This window comes from Hylobates moloch, unplaced genomic scaffold, assembly GCF_009828535.3.
Source record: "Hylobates moloch isolate HMO894 unplaced genomic scaffold, HMol_V3 SCAFFOLD_8, whole genome shotgun sequence".
In the NCBI taxonomy this organism is placed as follows: domain Eukaryota; kingdom Metazoa; phylum Chordata; class Mammalia; order Primates; family Hylobatidae; genus Hylobates; species Hylobates moloch.
The window spans coordinates 113,469,651-113,495,831 of NW_026652283.1; the positions used below are offsets into that span (position 1 = coordinate 113,469,651).

General features: G+C 34.1%; 1 protein-coding gene across 9 annotated transcripts in view; it reads left to right on the forward strand.

Annotated features, from left to right (window-relative positions):
* Positions 1-26,181, forward strand: part of MSR1 (macrophage scavenger receptor 1) — a 741,681-nt gene that overhangs the window by 494,978 nt on the left and 220,522 nt on the right. For all 9 annotated transcript variants that reach the window (XM_058442303.1, XM_058442300.1, XM_058442301.1 and 6 more), the window contains exons 3-4: positions 12,000-12,155; positions 20,810-20,919. The gene's annotated coding sequence lies outside the window, so the exon portion shown is untranslated. The remainder of the gene's footprint in view (positions 1-11,999; positions 12,156-20,809; positions 20,920-26,181) is intronic.

Consider the following 26,181-nt stretch of genomic DNA (forward strand, 5'->3'; position numbering starts at 1 on the left):
AGATGTCTGCAGCTTCACAGCCAATAGCTCCTATATGCCCAGTTCGTTCATCTCCACCAAAATACTTGTCTCAGCACTTACACCCCAGGTCTCATGGTTCTCCTAGTTGTGCTTGGCCTCAAGGGAGGTATTATAATAATAAGCAGATGGATGTTAATGGCCCCACAGTTCTGGATTAGGGTATGAGGGATGACCTCTACAACCTGGGTAACAGCCTTGTATGGCCATTGTTCATGCCAGTCGTGACCTTGGATCTGTCAAGACATGGATCACAGCCATCTCAGAGGCCACAACCCCTGGCACCAAATGTGGGTCAAAAAGAAAGTTGCAATAAACTTGCACAGCATCCTGGAAGTTGTGTTCCATTTCAGAGAGTCTCTTTGCCATTCCCCTGGAGGAGAATGGTGCAGACCTTGGGGTCTTTGCATTTACTGATGAATGCAAAGTCCTCATCTCCAGTTTTCTTGATTTTCAGCATGCCTACTCCTGTTCCTGTATTAAATAAGATATCAACATAGATTTCAGGAACTCTCCTATGATATATACAATCACTGTCATTTGGTGTGATTGTTACTATGTTTGAAATCCTCCAATGGGCTAAGTTGAAGGTAATGAGTGAATACAACAGTAATTTCAACTGAATATACTCAGTTTCCCAGTAGACTTCTTTATTTTGTCTTAGAATGTCATGACAAAACAGTCTAAACAGTCAGTGATGGCAGCTGTTAGGATCGTGCCCCTTACTTCTACGTTGCATCATATCTTATTCATAAGATTATCCAAAGTGAGGGACCAGCAGGACAACTATAAAATTACATCAGTGTTTTCAAATATATATGTTTTTTTAATAAAAAAAAATAAAAATAAGAATTTAGTTGCAGTGAACAAGGGAAATACTAGCTATTTAAACTTTTACTTTATGGCTTTTAAAAAATGTGTTATACAAAGTAACAGAGCGGAAATCCCTTCTGTTACATTTAGTCTATTAAAATTCTGTCTGTTTTTGAAATAATTTTTTAAAAAAATCAATGTAAAAAATCCTTTTGGTGAATGGTGTTTTGATAACCTCTTTACAAAAGCTGTTTTGGGCATTCTTCACCACTTGCCTGTGTGCATGATCTGTAATCGTCTTTTAATAGACTGAGACTAAACTATTAGAAAAAAATCGCATTGCCAGGGAGTAAGGGTTGTCAGATACCACTGAGATGTAATACATCAAACGCTCAGGCGTTCAGCTGTATCTTATACGCTGTTCATTTTCAGGATACATATTTCAAAAAAAAGTTTTCAACCTTTCTAACCTGTTGTAATTTCAAATGAGCAAAGAAATGAGCACTAACAACAAAGGGAACAATAGAATTAATGAGTCCTGGACAACAGCAACATATTAGATAAAGGGTTTGTGACTAAAAGGAAGATAATTCAAGCCTTCTTTTCCAAGGAGCACATATTTGGACTCAAAACTAATTAAAAGTTCCCCAAAGAAGAGTTTTCTTTTATAGTCAGGATTTACAGTGGCTTCAAATTTTCAAGAAAAATACAAAATTTTGCAAATGGAAAACTTTGTGGTTATCAATGATTCATTTTTGTCTTAGTCCCATAAATGCAGTAAAATTATGAAAATGCAACCTGTATCTAAAGCAGTTCTTCATGGCCAAAAACTAACAATTTAAAGTTTGGTATAATAATAAATAATTATAGGTCTAGAATTTTTAAAAAATTAATTTTTAATTCCAGGTTAATTTTCTTTCCGTTGAACTTTATTCACCTTGATCATTTTTCATCTTTCTGGATATTTTCTGTCACTTATATCAGTCACAGATAACTTTGCATAACTATTTTCTCCTTCTTTCTTTCATATTTTTCCCTTAAATTTGTTGTGTTGTGATCTGGCTCTACAATTTACTTCCATGACTAGAATTGCTTCTTTGCTTGCATTCATCAAATGATCACCTTCTTGTCCTTTACAACACAGATCATTGTTCGGCTTCTCAATCTTGTAATTTTCTGAGTAGAAACAAACTGAGAGGATCTTGTTTTTGATCTGAATATAAACAATCTATTCCAATCCACAATGATATGTTCTCATTTCTGCTTTTTAAAAAATGCTAAAAGTTGCTAGTATGAAAACCCTCAATATTATGTTCTCCTTTAGCCAATAATTCCACTTTTTGGAATATTTCCTGTGAAACTGTGTGCAAAGATTTTTATTTTAATGGTGATGTTAAATAGGAATCAGTGGGAGGAAAAAGTCCAATAGATGGGAGTGGACTAAATAAATTTCGATGGGCTGTTTCATTAATTTATAAAATGAATAATAGAAAAGAATTTATCGAATTGAAAATGTATTTTAAGTGAACAAAACTAAATGAAAATCTATTCAGCACCTATTCTTGTTTAAAACATAAGTTTTCAAATATGTATATGTTCTCAAAGACAACTGGAAAATATTTCATCATATTCTATACATGATCTTTAGTAGGATGAAATGATAATTTTCTCTTTTGGTTTTGAAAAGAAAAATTTGATTCAAAAATACTTCTAGGTTGGTTGACTTTTTCTCCTTATGAAAAGAGCTTTTATTTTTAACCAGGGCTCACTCTTCATAAAAAAAAAACTATTGATGGCTTTATTTTTCTTGCAAAGAGCATGAGCATATTTCTGTGCATATTAATAACCTCAGATCTACATTTGGACTCAAAACCTGAGAGAAACTGTAATGCTCATTAATTTTTATAGTCACACATTGTATAATGACTTTTTGATCAATGATGAACTGCATATACGATGGTGGCCCCATAAAATTATCATACCATATTTTTACTGTACCTTTTCTATGTTTAAGTGTGTTTAGATACGCAAACACCATTGTGTTACAATTGCCCACATTATCAGGACAGTAACATGCTATTGAGACCTAGGCTACATGCCATATGGCCTAGATGTGTAGTAGGCTATCTCATCTAGGTTTGTGTGAATACACTCTAGGATGGTCACACAGTGACAGAATTGCTTAACAACACATTTCTCAGAATGTGTCCCCATTGTTAAATAATGCATAATTATGTTTTAATCACACTTTCATTAATTAATATGAATAAAACTTTAGCAAAAGGGACTTTCAGATTGTTTTCTAGACTTATACACTTAGGGAAATGCCTAAAAATCAGCCCTGTTTGCACCTCTGTTTATCAAATTCTTGAAGGCAAGATACATGTAACAAATTGCTTTTCTGTTCACCTTCATACCCAGGTTTATGAGTACTATTTATGTATTTAATTAAATACATTAATAATATAATTAGATTTATGTCAATGCAACTTTATTTTAAAATATTTTTTAAAGTAGAGAAAGTTTATTTATAATGCCTCCACTCAGAGTAATCATTTTGAATAATTTGGTACATAAATTTCCAGACACTTTTCTACATTCGTTTGTAGAATGTTGTGTACAATATATCAAGTGCCTTTATAGTGTTTAAAAAATTTGAAGCTATATAGTGTTTTAAATTTTTGTATTGTGGAATTTATTTTTCCATCATTATTTTTACACTGAGGGATCATTATATGTATGTGTGTGTATATATAATGTATACGTTATGTCCATATATATATATATATATATACACCCTTATATGTAGTATTACATTTCTATGATTTTACTTTTTATGGTAAAATATTTAAAACTTTATAAATATGTTAATATATCAGAATTAGATATGTTTACTATTCCTTGAAATTTTAAGTGGAATATATTAATAATATTTATTGAAATATCAATGTTATGCACAGTCTCATCAAGTTCCATTGCCTTCTTCATTTTCAAAAAATGTGCTTATCTACTCCTTAATCCTTATATTAATATTGTGAAGTAATATCTTAACTCACACTCCCTCCTCCACTATGTATGATATGTATTCATATCCATTTATAACTTCCTTCCTCAAGTTTCAGAGGATAAGTTATTTAATCACTTGAAAGCATTTATCATGACTTCTTTGGGAGCAAGATAATATTTTCTTCCTGCTTAAAACATCTTTCTAATTTCCTTGGTTCTAATAAACAGGAAAAAATGGAAACATAGTTTTGAAAACCTAGACTCATTTTTATTTTCAAAGAAAAGATTTGACAAGAGATTTCTTGCATGAAGTCACATTCTTCTCAGAAGCATAAGAATAACCTAGTGGCTGATCAGATATTATGTCAGGGAAGTGTGAAGTTCAGGTGGCTCAAAAGCTTCAGTCTAATTTAGCAGTTAAAAAAAAAAAACAGTGTAACCTAGGGAAATTAAGGTGGTATCTCATTCATCGGAAGCAATTTCTCTCAGTTTAATATTGTTTGGAAAACTGATAGGGCAAATTATTTATGACAACTGTGAAAGAAAAGGTGAAACTTGGAGCTTCTTTTATAGACTAAAGAATCTGTGTATTTCCTCCTCCAACAATTCCTTTGATTCCTTCTAAACAATGATGGTTCAAAAAAATAAGTAATAATTGAAGTTTTATATGTTGTAAATATTGGGGAGATGATGTCAATGACAATTTTATGTAAATTATGTTTTAATAGACTATTCAAGCAGATCAAGTAGTTACAATTATGTTTTAATAGACTAAGCAGATCAAGTAGTTACATCACACACACACACACACACACACACACACACACACACACACAGAAAGTGAAAAAGAGAGAGAGGAAAAATCTATTTCTCCGCTAGTAATGTTTTGCTCTTGGCTTTTTGTTTTATTTCTTATCACCTTCAATTCTTTCTCAATAAATGTTTAATGTAATAACGTTGTTATACTAATGAATTCATTTAAATTGCTGTTTTTGTTTTTGGTTAATACCTTGGCCCTTCTTCCAATCAAAGTAGACCTTTAAGTTGAGACACTTGGAGGGTGAATCATATACCTGTCTTTGAGTGCCAAAATAGTTTGGTGAAACTTAAAGCACAGAAAATAATCTTGAAATCGGAAGATTTTGACTTCTAAGAGTACATTAAATCATAGCAGGCTAACCAAGCCTTGAAGAAGGAAGGGAATAATGTTTGTCTGTAATCAATAGATTGTGAAGAGGATATGAATATGTAAAAACAGTAGTCATTAAATTCTAATAACCAACATGGTTGTATATTTACTTGTAAAAGGCCTCCACAGTAAATAATGGGATGGTGAAGATGTCTGAAACCTGGGGAATGTAGAGAAGGAGACTGAAAGAGAAAGGATGCATTGGATTCCATGTTTTCTGGGTGAATCCAACACAAAGAAAATATTTTTATTTTATTTACAAAAGCCAGTTTCATCTGTTTGCAGTGTGAACATCAAGTATTAATAGTTGCATTTATAATATCTCATTTACATGTATAATTGAACTGTGTCAAAACCCAGTCTGACACGTTATAGCTTTTGGTTAAACCAGCAAATGCAATTATGTTTCGCAATTGGAGTCTTTTTCAATCACTTGTTAAAAGCACAAGTGTTTCATTTTATTTTTAAAAAATTCACTTGAAACCATGAAAATGATTTAACTATACATGATTTAATTATATCATAAATAAGAGGTAGGAGAACAACTGAACATATCAAGTTGTAAAAAATAATTTTCAATGATTTCTGCTTTGTGATTCTCTAGAAGCTAGAAATTCTTTGTGAAAGTAGGACCTGGACACATATTCATAAGATTACATATTCTATCAAATTCCTTGCTTTCTCTCTGAATAATTGTGAAGTGGAGGCAACATATTACTGCCTAAATAGTTAAGTTATTTCACAGGATAGGCTTTCTGGTCACCATGAACAATTTGTAGTGTTCTCAACATTCTAAAATTATAAATACCCTTCATCATTAGGCTGAACATTCAATTAATCAAGTGTTTTTCTCATTTTCCTTAGAACCATTATGTTATAAAATAGATTTAACTCTGCAAGAGTCTTCCATGCATATAAAAATAATCAAACTCAATATAAAGTACACTTAAGGTATTCTAATCTATTCTACCTCCGAAATAACTGCATACAAATGAAGTGTTAGAATCAATTTTATATTATATGTTGTTTAATAACTTAGTTTACCTATAGATATGTTAGCCTATGTCTAATAGAAAATATATGAGAAATTTGAAATATGCTGAAATACTTTTCACTAAATTGTAGGTATATACTTGCTTCAAAATGTTTTCCAAACTAATAACTGAGCTTGATTTTTCAAGCATGTAATTGTCAATTAATAAATTCTGTAACTGTGCACTCATAATCTCTAGCCTTCTAAAGGAGTTAAAAGAGCTTCCAAAACTGACAAATTCACTCCCAAGTTATAGGTTATGCCTTGGGAAAAACATGGATCATTCTGCAACCCAATGACTAAGTTATGTATTTCCAGGGCCAATAATAGGCAGTTAAGTTCACTGCCTTTCCCTAGCAAGGCTATGTTGAAAGGAAACAGTAAGAATAACTAGCAATAAATTGGTAATTTTTTTATAAGTAAGCAAAAAATGTTTATTGACCTATTTTCCATTCCCAGTGTAATAAAATCAAATTTTATTGCTCTTCCAATATTTTACTTATCCTTGGAATTTAAGCATATTCAAATATATATTTTGTTGAGATTTCATATGACGTTGATAGAATGGTGAAAACAATGTGTCAAATAATTTAATACTGGTTATACATTTCATTGTGAAGAGCATCATAGTAAATGATAGCTAATGTTGTAATTACAGCATATAGTTGTCAACTGCTATTGCATTTGATGGTGTTAATTATAATCATGGGAGGAACATTTGATTAAATATTGTCTTTACTTAAAAGATCTAAGTTAATAAATTGTTCTCTAATTTACATGTATGTAATCATCTTATAATATTTAATATAATATTCAGAAGTAAATACCCCTTGAATGAACTTTTGGCATCTAATTAGGAGAGTTCAAATTCAAAATATATTTTACAGGAGAAATTCTTAGAAGATGGCAAAGGGTATTAGAGAGTGATATTTTAAATTTCTCATTAAAAGCATCATGGATATGCCAGAAACCAAGAGCTGTTATGTATATGTCTATACATATTTATTTTTACAATAAATATATTTGTCGTGTATATTTATATAATTTTTTCAAAGAGCATTACTTACAAGAGTAATCAGAAAATCTAAATATCTAGAAATAAATCTAATGAAATATATGCAATTATACAATAACATCATGAAGAGAGTGAGAAAGAGAATTGTTTATTTTACTTTTCATGGGATACAATAAAACATTTATACATTAAATGTTCTCTGAAGGACCTGGAGCAACATTGTATTATTCTGAGATGTTTTTACCCTTACTTAATCACTGTTTGTTGTTCTAGGCAAAACAAAAACAAAACACACACATGCACACACAAGTTCCTACCCAGTAACTAGTGTTTCAAGCAGCAGCTTGTTGAGACTATGATGTAGAGAGATTTGGATCTCATCCGGGTTCCACAATAGCATAGCTACATGACATTGAACAAATTACCTACCTTCTCTGATCATTAAGCTTCATCCCTACAATGGGAATAACCCCTATACCCCTACTGGCAAGACAGAACTGAGCTGGCAGACACAATGTGCCTATTAACAGTGTTTGGAACTTGATAAATATTAAGTCATAGTTTATATCAATCCTCTTCCTTTTTGCCTTCATATCCCTAATATGAGTTTTCTATGTTGTTTGAGAAAATGCAATTCTACTACAGAAAACAGGAAAACAAACCAGGATGAAATAAAATATTATGAATAGATGATAAGTAAATAAACTACCATATGAATATGGAAAGGATTCATGAGACATATTATATAGAGAGTAATTTAGTAGCTTGTAAGATATGCTGAAGATAAAATAAGTGGAATATATAGTAGTACCTGCCAAAATTTTGATTCCTAGATAAAAAGGAATAAAAAGGCCAAAGGCCAAATCACACAGCTGCCACCTCTGGGTCTCTAAATCAACCACCTTTGATAACAAACTGTAGGGTTCTGTTGCGGGAAGTCAGGGACCCTGAACGGGGGGACCGGCTGAAGCCATGGCAGAAGAACATAAATTGTGAAGATTTCATGGACATTTATTAGTTCCCCAAATTAATACTTTTATAATTTCTTACGCCTGTCTTTACTGCAGTCTCTGAAGATAAATTGTGAAGATTTCATGGACACTTATCACTTCCCCAGTCAATACCCTTGTGATTTCCTATGCCTGTCTTTACTTTAATCTCTTAATCCCGTCATCTTCTTAAGCTGAGGAGGATGTATGTTACCTCAGGACCCTGTGATGATTGCGTTAACTGCACAAATTGTTTGTAGAGCATGTGTGTTTGAACAATATGAAATCTGGGCACCTTGAAAAAAGGACAGGGTGACAACGATGTTCAGGGAACAAGAGAGATAACCTTAAACTCTGACTGCCAGGAAGCCAGGCGGAACAGAGCCATATTTCTCTTCTTTCAAAAGCAAATGGGAGAAATATCACTGAGTTCTTTTTCTCAGCAAGGTACATCCCTGGGAAAGAGAATGCGTCCCTGAGGGTAGGCCTCTGAAATGGCCTCTTTGGGGGTGGCCGTCTTTTATGGTTGAAGCTGTAGGGATGAAATAAGCCCCAGTCTCCCATAGCGCTCCCAGGCTTAGTAGGATGAGGAAATTCCCGCCTAATAAATTTTGGTCAGACCAGTTGTCTGCTCTCAAACCTTGTCTCCCTGATAAGATGTTATCAATGACAATAGTGCCGGAAACTTCATTAGCAATTTTAATTTCGCCCCCGGCCTGTGGTCCTGTGATCTCTCCCTGCCGTCATTTGCCTTGTGATATTCTATTACCTTGTGAAGCACGTGATCTCTGTGACCCACACCCTATTCGTACGCTCCTTCCCCTTTTGAAAATCACTCATAAAAACTTGCTAGTTTTACAGCTCAGGGGGCATCACGGAACCTGCTGACATGTGATGTCTCCCCTGGACACCCAGCTTTAAAATTTCTCTCTTTTGTACTCTTTCCCTTTATTTCTCAGACCAGCTGACACTTAGGGAAAATAGAAAAGAATCTACCTGAAATATCAGGGGTGAATTTCACCCGATATCTGGCTCAATTTCCCCTGACAGGGTTCCTCTCTGGCTGCCTAAGCCTGTCTCCAGGTGAATTGGCAACTCCAGCTGGGATTCAGTGTAATTGCCCCTCCAGCTCTCTAGTAGAGCAAGGGTGTGTTGGCCACAAGCATGTTCCTTCTGTCGAGTCCTCATTCTCAGTTCTGGTTCCCTTGGACTATGTCCCTCATGTATTAGACGAGGAGGAGTGTGAGAACGTGGCCAGCTTCCTGCTCCAAGCCCCTGGCGTCACAAATCCAGCCTGTATAGGGGAAATGGTAAGGCTTATGAAATGAGATTTCTGGAATTCAAGCTAAGGAGCATAAAACTATGGAATAATTATAAAATTGAAACTGTATGCTGTTAGGAGACGTACTACCCAACAACAAAGTGAGTTTCAACGTTGTACATTTAAATGCAGTGCCTGAGAAATAATAGGACCTTTTCTTTTATATCTATAAGGAGCTGAGACTCCTCTAATCACCGGTTATACAGGTAGTAAAACTATAATTAACCAGATCATTAACAATGCCTACAAATGTTCTTATTTTCCAATTAAAGCAAAAAATAAAATCTATGCATTCTAAATACATTTAGATAAAATTATGTCATTGAAAATATAATAACTATTTTCTTTTATATCACTGATTGCTTTCAGTTAGGAGGAAAGAATAAGGGCTAAAATATTATCAATTGGTGGATTCTTCGTTTTGATTTCTCTTACTGTACATATAACACCAGTTTTTATCTCCTTTTTAAAAAGTCACTTAAAATGTGTTTATAAAAGTAATAACTAATACTAGTGCCTGAAAGCAAGAGATCATTCTTCTTAGATGCCTATGTACAGGTCTTACCCTCAGAGCTGATTATTTTTGGGAGACTTACCTTCTGACCATGCCAATGGCCGGGCAGTTCAGTTCTTTCTGTATACCAATACCATCATCTCTATAGAAGATATGGGTCCTTACTGGTAGGGAATATCTTCAGAAGATATAATGGGCACAACTGTTTTCGATTCCCCTTTTTTTCAAATAAACACAAAATACCTCAACATTTTATTGAAAAGTCTGATATTTTAAGGAAAATCCTGATGTGTGAAACATTGCGTGATGTCATAAAGGAAATATTCTGAAAGCGTGTCCTGTGCTCACTTGTTATTTGGGAAAAGTAATTATAAGGCAACCATGGTATGGACAAGACTTTTTGGTGAATTTAGAAGTTTAATTCCATGTCTTATAGAGGAAGGCTGTAAAACAAAATGTTCTTTACCTCCTATTAATGGATAGTTTAAGTTTATTTAGGTAAAAAGGCATTTTCCTATATCTGTCCCAAATCTGTGAAGAACAAAAATGTACATATAATCTGTCCCAAATCTGTGAAGAACAAAAATGTACATATAATCTGTCCCAAATCTGTAAAGAACAAAAATGGGTCCATGGTTTGATTGGGAATAAATGATATCTTTATTAACACTGTAGATAATATGAACAAAAAATCATCAGCAGATAACACATTTGAAATGAAATATGGAAAGCTGCCTGCTGAGAGTGGGAGTAATACAAGAATGCACGTTCTCATTTCTTCTATTCACTGTCTCTGAGATCTTCACAAATGCAGTAAAACAAGAAAAAAATTAAATGTAATGACTGGAAAAGAAGTAAACATTATTGGAGAGAGTTATCACTGTATTATATAGAATATAAAAAACATACATTCAGTCTTGTTTCTCTTGTTATGGTAATTGCAAAGCTTTGAAATATTATTATTCAATATTGATAGACATGATGGATCATATCTGAATATTGCAGACTAGAATCGAATGCCTAGAGGGATTAAGAAATACACATTTATAGAAGTCTTCACCAACAAGGCTTATTTCTTTCTTAGAGTACAAAATTTTGAAAACCTTGTGACAGCAAATGGTTTCATTTAATCTTTACCACATTTGTAGGAAGAAGATACCATTAGTAGTTACCTTTTTAAAGGAGTAGAAAATAAGGCACAGAGCAATGTGATGATTTTCAATAGTTAGGACTAACATAGTTGATTTGTTGAACAGCCTAAAGCCATTTCGCTAATTCATAATGACAAATGCAATCGTCACAAAGATCGAAATAATTGAGTCAGCGTGAGCAGTACATTTCCTCTATACCAGAAAGTTTTAGAAATCCCTTGGTGAAACAGATTTAGAACAAGGGACATTAAATGGATCGAGTGATAAATGGCATCTCATTAAACAGATTCCCTAGTTAACAATCGGAATGACACGACCAACAGGACAGGCCATAGTCAAAGTGGATTATACCCTATGTGTGTCTCTGTACAAGAGATAGTCTTGCTATTGGTGCTGTAAGTACCCCAAATCTTACTGCCAAGGTTTCTTCTTCCTTAGAAAAGGCTTAGATCTTTCCAGTGTTTGTCTCTGTTGCTCACGTAGATGTACTTCTGAAGATTCAGATACAGTATGTTTATCCAGTCTTAATCTTTAATCATGATCATTGCATCTTACTGGCAGAATCTGAAGTAAAATGGCTTTGCATTTTAAAAGTGTAGAATGCTAATTCTAATTGAAGTAATACATATTTACTTGCATTTGCACTTTTGTTGTCATGTTTAAGACTCTCCAGTGTTGGTCATTTTAAATATAATAGCAGGCCAGTCTGGGAATCACTGCACCCTAAATCTGGATTATGCACTAGATAATGGCAGAGTCTGAATAGAATTGGATGTATTGTTATTCACGAAGGAAAAGCAATTGCAACACTTAGAACATGATACTTGGGACCTGGCTACAGCACATATTCGATTAATTAATGACTCAACCCATTGGAGTTGGTTACAACTGAATAAATGAATTCCTGATTAAGACTTATTTTGAAATCCTCATTCTCCTTTTCTGACCAGAATGCTGAAAGTTACCTCTCCAAAGGTACGTGACACCAAATCAAGGAAAAGCAATAGAAGGCAGCCCCAAAATGAAGAACCAGGTATCCTTCCAGGAATACAGTGAACCACAAAGGGCTGTGTGAAAATGCATTTGCTGCAAGCAGGAACATCAGGGTGAGACTTTTTTCTTTTATTTTAAGTATAATATATAGCAAAACTCTAGCTTCTGTGCTAAGATAAAAGGAAAGGATTAGAGTCCGTGGAATGTCGGATTTGCAGACATGCCAAAATATCAGTTGCAAATATTTGAGGGAAATCTTCCAAGACTAAAGGTGAAAAACCTTTCAGCTCATTGGTTATCAAAACTAGGACTCCAAATCGAACTGGAACCTAGTAAGTGAGTTGATGATATCCTGGAAAACGTTTCCAGATATAACTGCAAACTGAGCAGGGCTTAGTTTGCATGCTTGGGAGATTGGATTCCACACATTTTTAAGAAGGTTTTCTAGAAATGTCATCATTTACTTGTATAACCAAGGAGTTCACTTTTGTGATAAAACTCAAATATCAGCCACAGCTACTTGAATCCAGTAAACAAGTATTGCGAAAAGAAAATAAAAACTCAGGACCCCAATTCACTTTACCAAAAGAAAAAATGAAGCTGAAAGCTGAGTCATGAAAGAATCTGCCTTTCCTTTTGTTCCTTAAGCAGATAGCTACAGATGAAATATTAAATATCTCCACTCTGTGTTCACTTCTATCTTATGTAAAGTGTAGATTCACTGAGCAGGAGAGGAATGCATAAATGACTATTCCTTTATCTGCTCATTTTCTCTTGCAACTTGTGTGTAACCATACCCGCCCCCGGCTTTCCTCTCTAGCCCATTTTTTCCTTTTAATATTGAACCTCTCAAAATCATCTTTGGAGAAAGGCACAGATGAAAGACTCTTTCTGTGAATCTGTGTTTTTTAATTCCAGGAGTGTCCTTAACCTTGGCAAAATAAACTTCTAAATTGACAGAGGCCTGCTTCAGATAGTTTTTGGTTTACAGACATAATTCAAACCAAACATCTTGGTGCAAAAAAAAAAAAAATATATATATATATAAAATATATCATTGAACAAAACAACATTGTAATTAGAATATCTGAAAAATATTTGTCATCTAGTGAATACATTTTTTGTGAAAATGTGAAAATATTGAGGAATTAACTCATGATTTTTTTAAGACATATTCTTGCATGTAGATTTAACTATAGAATAATAAAATTTTCTAAGAAAAAGCAAAACAGTATTAAATAAACAAATTAAAAAGATAGGAGAATTCTATGTGGCCAGTGTGTTTAAACACAGAATAAATTATACATTTAAATTTAAATTATAAACAGATATTTTTCTTTTTTCTGTGTAGCAGTCCTTGATACAGATTTTTCTGGAATTGAAGCTTTAGCTAAATAAAAAATAAATACCTAGAAAAAGATCTATGGTTAAAGGCTAAAGCATTCAAGATTCAATGGACTATTAAAAGTGATTGCTTAGATTTATAAAAATATTGCAAAGTAAAATTGACAGAATTATCTAATATTTTAGAAAATGTATTTTATTTGGAGTTACCTAGTTAAGGTACTGGTTAGCCAACTACTACAATGCCATTTATAAAACATTTTTTCTCCAGTGATTTTATATGTGTCGTATCATATACCAAATTCTTCCTCAAATAGTTTCTTGATTTCTGTTCTAAACCATTGTATTTCTTGTCTATTTCTGAGCAAATAATATCAAGTAAGTAAAGTCTTTTCTCATCATTTTTTATTTTAAGTGTATTTTTTAGTAGTTTATAGTTATTCTAAGTAACTTTATGATTATGTCATAATGGTTTAATGAAAAGAAAACACACGAAACGTCTCATTTCTAATCTCATTTCTAATGGTTAGAAAAAGATTACATGTACTGGCATTTTGGGAATATTTAATCTCCTCTTTTAAGCACATGGCATACATCTCTAATAATTCAGTCTCTACTTGAAGAGGTTTTATCTTTCCATATTTTTTCCCATATATTTCTTGCAAGTTTAGCATTAATTTTTAAATTGTTTAATTATCTTACTATCATGAATCATATCATTAGGCTTATCTTTTCTAACTCACCACTTTGAGTTATGTATTTGGCTTTATTTTTTTAAAAAAATGAAAAGAGCAGTAGCACAGAGCTGGTTTTTGTAGAGCTGGAGAGAGATGTGATGATTTAAAAATATTAATCTTAAAAATGAATAATTAAAATATGGAAATTTATTTGCCGACGGTTACATACATACCTAAAATCAGAAGATCATCACTTGCCCCCACAATTTTTGTAAAAGAAATAAAATATAACTTCAGAATTATGTGTGAATGCATGAATGAATTGTTAATATCTAACTACTTACTAATTTAAAAAATGCTTTAATCATGTGCATTTCCATTCAAGTGTATTCAATATATTTTAAGCAATCCTTGGTAATCAAGAAAATCTTAGGATATTTATTTCTCGTTTTGTTAGTCTGAGGCTTCTATAAAATGTGGAGATTTGTTACTATATCAATTTTGGTAAAAGAGAGATGCATGACCAGAGGGTGGAGAACCAAAAAGCCAAAAAGGCAACAAATTCCTTTGGCTTGATGAGAGGCTACCGCTTCCTCAGCACAAACGATGAGCTGCCGGCATGTGTCATCATGAAACATGCCAATGCCTCCCGGGGCCTGAAACCGCAGACATCTTCTTCATCTGGCTTTCGGTGGAATTTTGAATAGATCATTGCAGGACAATTTGTTCCAGTCCTTGTGTTTCCCTTTTGTTATTAATACGGTTGTTACATTTACAGAGAAAAAGAGCTTTTATATAACATAAAGCACTTTTTTGTGTGTTACTTTCAACTAACGTTCTGTTTGTTTTGAAGACAATTCATCTTAAATTGATATAGAGAGCCTAGAGTACAATTAAAAGTATAATTTTGTCCAATTGCCAATTAATCAGGAGTTAAAAGCACTTGAGCAGAGAATTGGCCAGACCCTGCAGTCAGAGGAGAACAGGGACCTTCTCTGTCATATAAATGAAGACCTTTCCCACTGAAGGGAAAAACTCATAAAAAATGAATAGGCATTATTGTCATATTATCCACATCATTTAATTTTGTCTTCTGTCTTATAAAATTTATCACAGAACAAACAGATGACATTGGATGTATGTGTACTACTACTGGTGACTTAACTATCAGCATGATTTAGAGATTCTTCTATAGCTGGGCATATCTTTCCCTTTGATGCTTTGAAAATTAAAGCAGATTTGATCACCTCTCCTCAGTCATAATCATTTGCATTTTAGTCTCCTCTCCTTGTGGGGACTTAAATTTAGCAAGGATGTTATTTCCCAGTTCAAGGAGAAACAGTCCCTGTCAGAATGCAATTGTACATTTACAAAGAAATAAGTTGATTTTAACAACTGTTCACAAGCACAACAAAAACTTTGGGCAAAGTGAGATGTCATCTTTTACTGTGGTATGAATGTGACCACAATCTTATTATAGTTGCAAATGTAATTTATATTCTTCCTTAAACAGTTAAGTCTCTTGTCTGTCATTACACTCTGTTACCTAACCAAGAATAGTCTTATCTTTGCAGTGTTGTATAGGCTACAGTGGCTTCCCTTATCTTTTGGGCACTTGAAGAATATTGGTGAGTTTAATAATTTTTGAAAAAAGTCCTAAATGATAGCATAAACGTAGAAGGACTGATATATATACCATTGTCCTTCATTTTCAGATAGCATCCTACACATAATGTTGCTATCAGTATGTGCAGGGAGAATTTAAAAGGCCTACAAAGATGACAGGCAGTTGTGTCCAGTTGCATACAAATGACAACTGATTTTACGTTGTCTCTAAACTCATAATGACACTCACCCTTTGCTTCCTGTCCAAGATTTATCCACAGTGAACCACGGAGTTCTCTAGTGGTTATAGGCTGTGTTGTTCTTCCTGCTACTGTTTGGCCCCACCTTCTTTGCATCCATTAAATTTGGGTTCTTAAGAAAGCTGACAATGTGTCTTCCCTTGTAGCCTTTTTGGGCTTCTTTTGGCTACCCTGTCTAAAGTAATTTTATTTTACCTGCAGTATGGCAGCTGTTTATGTGTCCTTTACTCATCCATCCTGCACATGTTAGCACACATTCTGTACTCAAGGGAATAAAAAGGTGACTTACTGCTAATAGAATTCCGGTAATTCATTTGTAGAGAGTCTACCTGAAGTTTAAAAATTATTAGAACTGTGGCCAGGCATGGTGGCTCATGCCTGTAATCCCAGTGCTTTGGGAAGCCAAGGCATGAGGATTGTTTGAAACCAGGAGTTTGAGACCAACCTGGGCAACACAGCTATTTCTACAAAAGAATAAAAAATTTGCTGGCCATGGTGATGCATGCTTGTAGTCCCAGCTACTTGTGAGGCTGAGTCAGGAGAATTGCTTTAGCCCAGGAGGTCAAAGCTGCAAGGATCACGCCACTGCACTCCGGCCTGAGTTACAGAGTGAGACCAGGCCTCGAAAAAAAAAAATGTATATATAAAAAACCTTACTTAGGGCTTAAAAAACACTTCTATGTTATCCTAATTTTTGTCATCACCATCCTCGTTATCATCAACATCACAAACACTAATAGAGCAGTTACTTTTTAGGGGGAAGGCACTGAACTAAGGCATTATCAGAATCAGCTCATGCAATAATCTCCCTTTTGAAAAAATACAAAAAGTGAGAGAGGTATCATGAGGAAATTCATAATTAGAACACATAAGTATCTTTCTTGGAGTTATAATCATGGATAAGCATGTGAGTCAAAATTATGGAAGAGTGGTAAGTGACTTTTTAGAGTTGTTAGAAATACAAATAAAATTACTAATGGAACCAAATGTTTCACTTCACTACATCACAATTTTCTTTTTTTAAAGTGCATATAATGGTAATATTTTCTTCATGGGTTTGTAAAAGACAAAAGAATTCATATATTTAATATGCTTATAATATTTCCTGGCACATAGTAAATAATAAACATCTAGTAATTGTGGGTTTTTTTGTTGATTTAGTTGGCAGGTCAGAGCTACAATGATACAGTTATCTTTGAGATATCTAAAAAGCACTAATTATAATTTGCTCTAAGTAATATATTTGAAGTGGTATTACTTACTAATTACTTTTCACTAATTTATTAGTTTGGTAGATACTTTTGAGTGCCTATGATAAAGAATTAAAGCTTAAGTACAGATATTTTCTTAAAAAATATATTTGCTTTATATTTCTCCTTATGATCTGGCTTATTTTCACTGTAATTAACCCAATTGTATCTACAGAATTGTGTGTAATTTTGATAATGCCTCATTAATTAAATGTTATACTGGTCATATCAGCAACAATTGTCACCTTACAAGAAAGGTTAAAAGACTGTTTAAAACTTTGCATAATTATCAAAGTCGTCAGCAGGACTTAAATTATATAGGATCTAAAATATCTGTATTTTAGAAAAATGCGTGACTGAAATAATCTGAGTTTATACCATTCTGATTTATTTTGTTGGAAACAAAGAATGAACCAAATGTGAGTGAATGGGAATGAAGAGTAGCTTTAAGATGTATTAGAATGTAGAGGAACTTCACATTTCCTTATAAATCCCAGTTCTGCTGACTGCATCAAACAGTTTGGTAAATAATATTGAACCAAATGTCTGTTTATGTGGAATAAAAAAGTATAATACCACAAAGAGAGATCATAAAAATAGAGAACATTTTTAATGAGTAAGTATAGTGCTCTTTAATGGACAAAAAAATCATTCCAACAATTTGACTGTGATAGATGCCTTTTCTTTAGAGTACCAGCAATGAAATGCTAGATAGTAATTCCTCCAGAATTATTTCTATTAAAAGTAATATAGAAATATTACTTAAAACATTCACAGTGATCTTCCTCCCTAACCACCATTTATTTTTAAAAACTACTTACATATTAATCTTCATACTGTGGGCAAGTAATTTTTTGAGAAAAATACTGCCATCCTTAAATTGATGAATAATTTTTCCATTGCCTTTTTGTGTTTAACTTAGTAGTTTCATATTTTAGATTCCCAAATGAAATTAGTTTAAACAATATAAAGAGAAATTTCGTGGTTTTGAACCATCATTTTCTGTTTACATATTGCCTCTTTCTTCTGAAACTCCAATAAGATGGATATTAGACATTTTAAGTAATCATGACCTGGTTTCCCCGTTTTTCTCACTCTGCCCCCATACTGCATTCTGCTTAATTTCTTCATATACAACTTTACGTTCAAGAATTCCCTCTTCAGTTTCATCTTCTATTTAGTCTCCCCACTGAGGCTTTTTAAAAATTCTTAAACAATTATACTTTTCATTTTTAGAAGTTCTGTTTTTTTGTTGTCGTTGTTCGTTTTTGAGGTGAAGACTCACTCTGTTACCCAGGCTGGAGTGCAATGGCGCGATCTCAGTTCACTGCAACCTCTGCCTCCCAGGTTCAAGCAATTCTCCTCCCTCAGCCTTCCAAGTATCTAGGATTGCAGGCACACGCCACCACATCCAGCTAATTTTTTGTATTTTTAATAGAGACAGAATTTTACCATGTTGCCTAGGCTGATCTCAAACTCCTGAGCTCAGGCAATCCACCTGCCTTGGCCTCCCAGAGTGCTACTGCACCCGCCCTGGAAGTTCTATTTTATGTATGTATACATATATATATACATACACACACACACACACACATATGTATATACATATACACACATATATGTATATATATGTATACATACACACACATATATGTATACATACATATATGTGTGTGTATATATATATCTCTCTGTCTGGTCTGTTCTTTCTTGATAATCTCTAAATGCTACCTCCTCACATTTCTTTAATCGTGTTATGCATAATTATTCTGTATTGCAATTCTCCAGTGTCTAGCTAACAGTTTGATCTCCAAAATTTGTTTGTGGGCCTACTCAGCTGTTTATTGTTTGTGCTGATGTTCAGTCCTGTGACTTGCCTCCCCATGTTTTTGTTGATACTTGTGAACTCATATCTGCTGATTCTCCATCTATGTGCTCTTGAGTTGCTATACTGGGCATGTTGCTTCCAGAAAAGTTTCATGTCCCCTCTTGCTAGAGGTTGGGGTACTTCAAGTCAGCATGTTTGAAGGAAGAAAATGGCAGCTCTTTATCCTTCTTCAAGCCATAGCATGATGTAAACTCTCAGGTTTAGTTCCCATACCTTGCTCCACTGGTCCAAGGTTCAGTTTTGAATTGGAACATTATAAGGAGCATTTGCTGTCAGGCAAACTTTATTCTCCACCTTCCTTGTTTCTCACCACCACCAAATCCAGGTTTGGCTTATAGTTTGTTTCCTATTTTATGTATCTGTTGGAGAAGGCAGGCCAAGATCATTGGAGATGTTTCTAATACCTATCTGTCTTTAAGCATGAGGACAAATGAAGAGTATTCTGTTTCCGTTCATTAGGCAGCAAAATCCATTTATAATACTACATCTATTGGCGTAAATGCAGAAGACCAAGACCCCTGTAGACCAGAGCCCTAGATGAATGACCGTGCTGAAAAAGACTAATTTCTTTATGTGTTTCCTTGCCTGGTCCTCTTTTTCTATGCCCCATCCATCCATGTTCCCGTGGCTGATATTGTGGAAAACTTAACAATACACTGTGGACTAACAGAGACTGGGTTCTGCAATGATCATGATAAAGCAACATTTCTATATTGGCCATTTTCCACTGGCCCACCTTCCATTAGAATTAGGTTTCCAAAAGTGTCTAAGCTAACTGTGCTGACAACTGACATAATACCACAGTATCAGTTTATAGTTCACATAAACCCCATTACCTACTCAGGAAATTACAAGTTTCCTGTTTCTTCTTGAAGCAGAGAAATACTTGAACTTTTGTTTAGATTATGCTCTGCTTCAATCAAGATAGATGAAACAGCATATAAAAGGCAAGAATGAGGGAAAGTGTCTAGATTTCTAATGCACCTATTTGGGAAAATTAAACTTTAATAAGAATGTCATGTTGATTTCGTGTACAATAATATACGTACTAACTTTAGTTTTTTCTATTTTTCTGAGTTTTTTTTGTAGTTCCATGTCAGGAAAAAAAAAATGAAAAGGAAGCCCCATTGAAAATTATATAAGAGAAAGGCAATTATTTACAAGTTTCTCTACAGACTGTTGGAATCCTCTTTCCTCTTTTTAATTTTCCAAACTTCTGAAGACATTACTTTTGCAACATATATTATGTCTTGGTAAAATAAACAGTTTCATAAAAATACGTGATATATTTCTCTAAGGGATGGAAGTAAATAGAATATAAGTTGAATCTATCTGATGGTAAAATAAATATGTAATGCCTCTTAGAATATTAAGGAAATTAAAAAATATATTGTTTGTAGTCATCCGTCACATAGTATTGAGTTAGTGAAAAAATGGAAGACCACCTCTGAATAAGTTTATGCTCTTTTAAAACAACATCCATGATACAGAATGGGCACATATAATATCTTGTCTCAAATAGTCTTCCAGTGTCAAAACTCAGAGACAGCTTTTCAGATGCATATTCATATTCCCGTTGGATATTTGTCATAATATCTTTGACTTAACACACAGAATTTCTTGTTACTCTCTATAAGACTAAAAGGCACAACTGAGAAAATAACATAGCTTAATTTTTTTCCCTGGGAAATTTGGTGCCTCCAACCAAGTTAACATATCTTTCAATCACCTTTGATATTGCAGAATAATGGCAACTACCATGGAAAGATGAAATACATATGATGCTGTAAAAACCAGGAGAGCCTAAGGGCATTTTGCTCTTGCCATTCCTGAGGAGTTCATTGCCTACAGATGTAAGTGTACATTTTATCATATAGATGGAATTTCACGCAATTGAAATGTGTGATATATAACATGCAGAGGGTTTATACAAAGAAAATCATGAAAGAGGCTTGAAAAACCTGAAAATTGATACATCAGGTAAGAAATAAAATGGCAAAGGAAACTAAGAAAAGTAGGCCAGAATTGTTGATTGGAAGCTTGGAGAATATAGTGTCACAGAAGCCACGGAAAGTGTTAGAAGTGGTAAACTGTGTGAAATATTCTAAAACTATCAATAGAATAAGGCCGGAAACTCTAGAATGGGGATTATCTGTATGTAGCTCATTGGTGACCTTAACCAGCAACCTTCACGTGAGTGGTGTAAACAGAAGCCAGACTGACTGTAGAGTAAGATGGAGGTGGGCAAATAGATAGCGTGCCTATGGATGCAACAATTTCCGTTGGCATTTTCAAGTGTTCTTCTTTGATTCTGTTTTATTTGTCCTGACAGCATTTATCACCACAATCAAAGAGGAGCAATCAAACATGCCAATGGAGACTAGGGAAATGCCTCACTGAGAAAGTGGCTTTTGAGTAAAGACCTGAAGGAAACAAGAGCGCTGTCTTGTGGGTATTTGTGAAGAGCATCTTAGATGGAGGAAAGTTCATGTACAAAGACCCTGAAGAGAGGGTGTGTCTGATTTTTCTACCAACAGAAAGGAAGCTACTGTGGCTGGATAGAAGGAAAAGTAAAATCAGATCAGATAGACAATGAGGTGCAGAACACACACATTCTAGTGGACTGTGGTAGAGAATTTACCTTTTACTCTGAGACAGGAAGAAACTAGAGGATTTTGAGCAGAGGAGTGACATGCAAAGACTTACCTTTTAACACAGTTACTGTGACTGAGGTGTTATGAATACTGTTGAGAGGCAAGAGCAGAAGTCGGGAGCTTATTTTAAAAAATGAAGACAGGTAACATTGGGCTGGGATCAGAGTGGTGCCTGTTGGGTTAGTGAGGGGTGTTAGAATTCTGAATTTATTTTTAAGATAGAGCTTACAGGACTTGCTGATGGAATAAGTGGGGCTTTTGAAGGGAAAGAGGGAGCCAAACGTGGCTACAAAGTTCTTAGCATCAGAAATAGAGAGAGTTGAATTGCCATTATTAAGACATGGACAGTAGAGAGTAGAGCAGTTTCTGGAAAGGAATGGGAATAGCAGGAGCTCAAATCTGTTAAATTGAAGATGCCTGTTAGACATCCATGTAGATGAATCAACTACTGTGGATGATTATTGGATATATGGTCCTGAAGTTCGGGAGGACATGTGGACTTGAGATATAAATGTAGGAATGCTCAGGTTCTAGATGATATTTAAAGCAATGAAATTAAATGGAATACCTAGGGAGTAGTGTGGATAGAAAAGGGAAGAGATCAGTAGTTTAGATCAGAGTTACACCGAATTTAAAGGCTGACACATGAGAAGTAAAATAGCAAAGGCATCTCAATATGAATAACCAGAAAGGTAGGAGAAAAGCCAGGTGATATGGTGTCCTGTGAAGGAAGTGTCTCAAAAAGGGTAAAAATCAGCTCTGTCAAATGCTGCTGCGTTAAATAAGATAGCAACTGCAAAATGACAAAGACTGTAGTGACACGGACTTGAGAAGAGCAACTCCCAAGAAAATGCAAATTAAAGGCAAATGGTGTTTCTAACAAAGAACTTCTTTTGATTTTTGATTTTTAAAATCTGTCACCATCAAGCATTCTAAACATGTAAAAAACAACATATAAAACTGTACACTGTTGATAGGAATAAAAGTAACAAACTCCTAGGAAAACTATTTGGGATTATTTTGCAAATATGAAGATGGACATATACTACCACTCTGCAAGCCCTATCTAGTTATATACTGTAAGGAAATGTTTGCACTTCATATAGAGGAAAGTTTGTAGTTGTCTCTGTGAATAATAGTTCCAAACTGGAAATAATCCAAATGCTCATTAAGAGTAGAATGGATAAATTAATTGGTGGCAAATTTCTACGATGAAATAACAATCAGCATACAATGAATGAAGTACAGTTATAAGAAGCCATATAGATGATTCTTAGGAACATAATATTGAGGAAGAAAAGAAAATCTCATAGACGTCTTAGAATAGTTCCTATTTAGATGTGATTAATAAACTTAACAAACTAAACAGAAACATTCAGGTTACAAATATATGTTGCAAAATTATAAATTAAGGCAATAAAATTGTAAACATCAAATTCATGATAGGGGTCCCTTCAAGGGAAAAAAAATTTATTGCTTTTAGGGAAGCACCATAGAAGACTTCCTAAATAGTGAGCATATACATATTTATTACTGTCATACCTCACATTCTCTTTATATGTTACAAATATCAGTGTGTATCTACTCAATATTTAATAAAAACAAAAATAAGTCTTTAGCAATCTATTAAATTGTATTAATAGATTGCTATTATATTAATTTATATTATGGTATAGATCAATTCCCCATGTTACATAATATCATAGTTTCATGTAGCTCTTTTTTGTCACATTTATAAAGTTTTAATTTTACATTTAGCCGTGCAAATCTTTTGTTACTATCTGCTACCGTTTTAGGGAATACACTTCATAGAGTATGAAATACACTTCACAGAGTATGAAAGAATTCAAAGCTATGCTTCTTGTCCCCCTCTTGTATAACATTTTAGTATACTTTTAATAAATATCATTGTATATATGTATAAGTAAACGAATGAATGAAAGAAAATACTAGCTCATAGAATGCACTCATCTTAAAATTCCTCGTTTTTGACTCTAGTATTTTAGAGCTTACAAATTAAATTGGTTGCCACATTTGAATATGATCTTCATTTTCCCATAACCTCATTGTAGTTCAAGATTTGTGTAGACGTTTTTATAGACCCTGTTGAGCAGAGCAATATAATATCCACCCATCCACTCATTTATGCAGCCATTCTTTGGCAAGTAAGCATGATGTGCTGGGTCAGATAGGGGTGCCTGTGATTCAGCAGCAGATCATGTAGACAATGGCTCTAATTTAGTGGATATTTTAATCCAAACAAGTAAATGAATGAGAAAAGTTCATTTAGTGTTAAGTATGACCAAAAAAAGTAAACAAAGCAATGGGATAAAAATAGCCTGAGAACTGAGGGGCAGGAAAGCTTCTGGGTGGTCAGAGAGTCTTCATATTTGAGAGAGGCTTGAATAAGAAAAAGAAAGGGGCCATGCAAAGTCCTGGAAGAACTGCAGTTCACACAGAAATAATACAAAGAACTGTGGCAAATATGAGCTTGGCTAATTCAAGGAACAGAAAAAGGACATGATAGCTAGAACAGTCTTAGTGACAACAGTCAAGGTAAGGAAAGTACATACAAAATGGATCACTTATGTTTTATAAACGTAGTTGAACATTAGATATAAATTCCAATTACAGTGAGATGCCACTGAGGAATTTTAAGTAGGAAAATGATACGTGCAGAAGGAACTATACGGGCACAAGAGGGGAAAGGAGAAGTATAGTTACATTTTTGGAAATGTGTATCAGTTAGAATGGCAAGTACGGTTTTGTTAGTATTTGCCATGACTTATCATGTTGTCCCAGAAAAAATACTTCCTACGTTGGATAGTACATTTTCTAGTCTTTCTAATATCTGTTCACATATTGGCAAAACTTTATAAAGTATTTTCCTTTCATTTTATTTTGCAAAAGACAGAGAATAATTTTCTTTCGAATGATTTAGGCATCACTCCACCTGAATCTAGCAGGGTACTTTTGTGCTAGACTTCTATCTCAATTCGACTCCAGTGTTAAGATTTTATGAATTATGTTATTTCACATTAGCTTGAGACTTATGAGACAATTCTAAACCTGCTTCAAGAAATTATCCAAATGCATGATAAATCATCTTTTTTATTATCCTCACAGTTGCTACTGGACTGTTTAGCTAGGAAAGAAGTACCATACCCTTTTATTAGCTTGGACAAAAGTGGAAAAGCAATAAAATCCCCAGAAAAGTGCCACTGAGGGGCAATAAAGTTGTGATAAAAATGACTTGGATTTTGTTATTCATATCTGCTGTTTGGCATCTAGTGCTTAGAAAACAGCCAAGGGTCTTATATTATAGATAATAAATTATTCAAAATCAGTGGGTTGTAAAACTTAAGCACTGAAGTCCTAAGTATTCTTTCTTCCCTCTCTTTCTCTTTGCTACTTTCTTTCTGTACTCGAAACCTAGGGCTTAAACTATGTAAAATGGAATCTGAAAAGGAAAAGCAAATAAAATATGAAGCAACTTACTTCCACCAGGGGAACAAAAGGCAACAAAACTGCTGCCATTAAAATCTAGAGTATTTACAAATCTCAGAAATCCAATCCAACTGAAATTCTCTAGGAGGCAAACCACACACATGTTCTTGGCAATTTTAGATATTTTGCTGTTTACATATCTACTGCAGTCATAGTAAAATTACTTTCTTTTGAGTTTCTAATATTTTAATTTTACTGTTGTAAAGAGTCTAAAATATAAAACTTATTGGTATCAGGTCTAAAACATAAATTATATGGAAATTAACTGTGGCCATAATTGTATACCAAAGGAACAAATTGTAAACATCACACTCAGCTGCACATCCTACAAATAACTCTTGGATTTTACTTGGACATAATTGTTCCACTCCCACTTCATTATTTTTTCTCTTAGGAAGGCACCTTTTTTTGTTTGTTTGTTTGTTTGTTTGTTTGAGACGAAGCTTCGCTCTGTCGCCCAGGCTGGAGTGCAATGGCGCGGTCTTGGCTCACTGCAAGTTCCGCCTCCCAGGTTCACGCCATTCTCCTGCCTCAGCCTCCCGAGTAGCTGGGACTACAGGCGCCTGCCGCCGCGCCGGGCTAGTTTTTTGTATTTTTAGTAGAGATGGGGTTTCACTGTGTTAACCAGGATGATCTCGATCTCCTGACCTCGTGATCCGCCTGCCTCGGCCTCCCGGAGTCCCGGGATTACAGGCGTGAGCCACCGTGCCCAGCAGGGAAGGCACCTTTTAGGGACACTGATGTAGGTGCTGTGATGGTTTTACCATTCGGAAAATGATTGATTCTAGACAATTATTTTTGGAGAAGTCCACCTGAGGTGGAAATTATCTTTCTAAAACAATTACTCAAATTATTACTATTATTTTACATGTTTTAATAATATCTAGTTGCCCACGTGGTATTATCTTAATATGTTATATGTTATAAAAATGTCATTTCACACACCAGTGATTC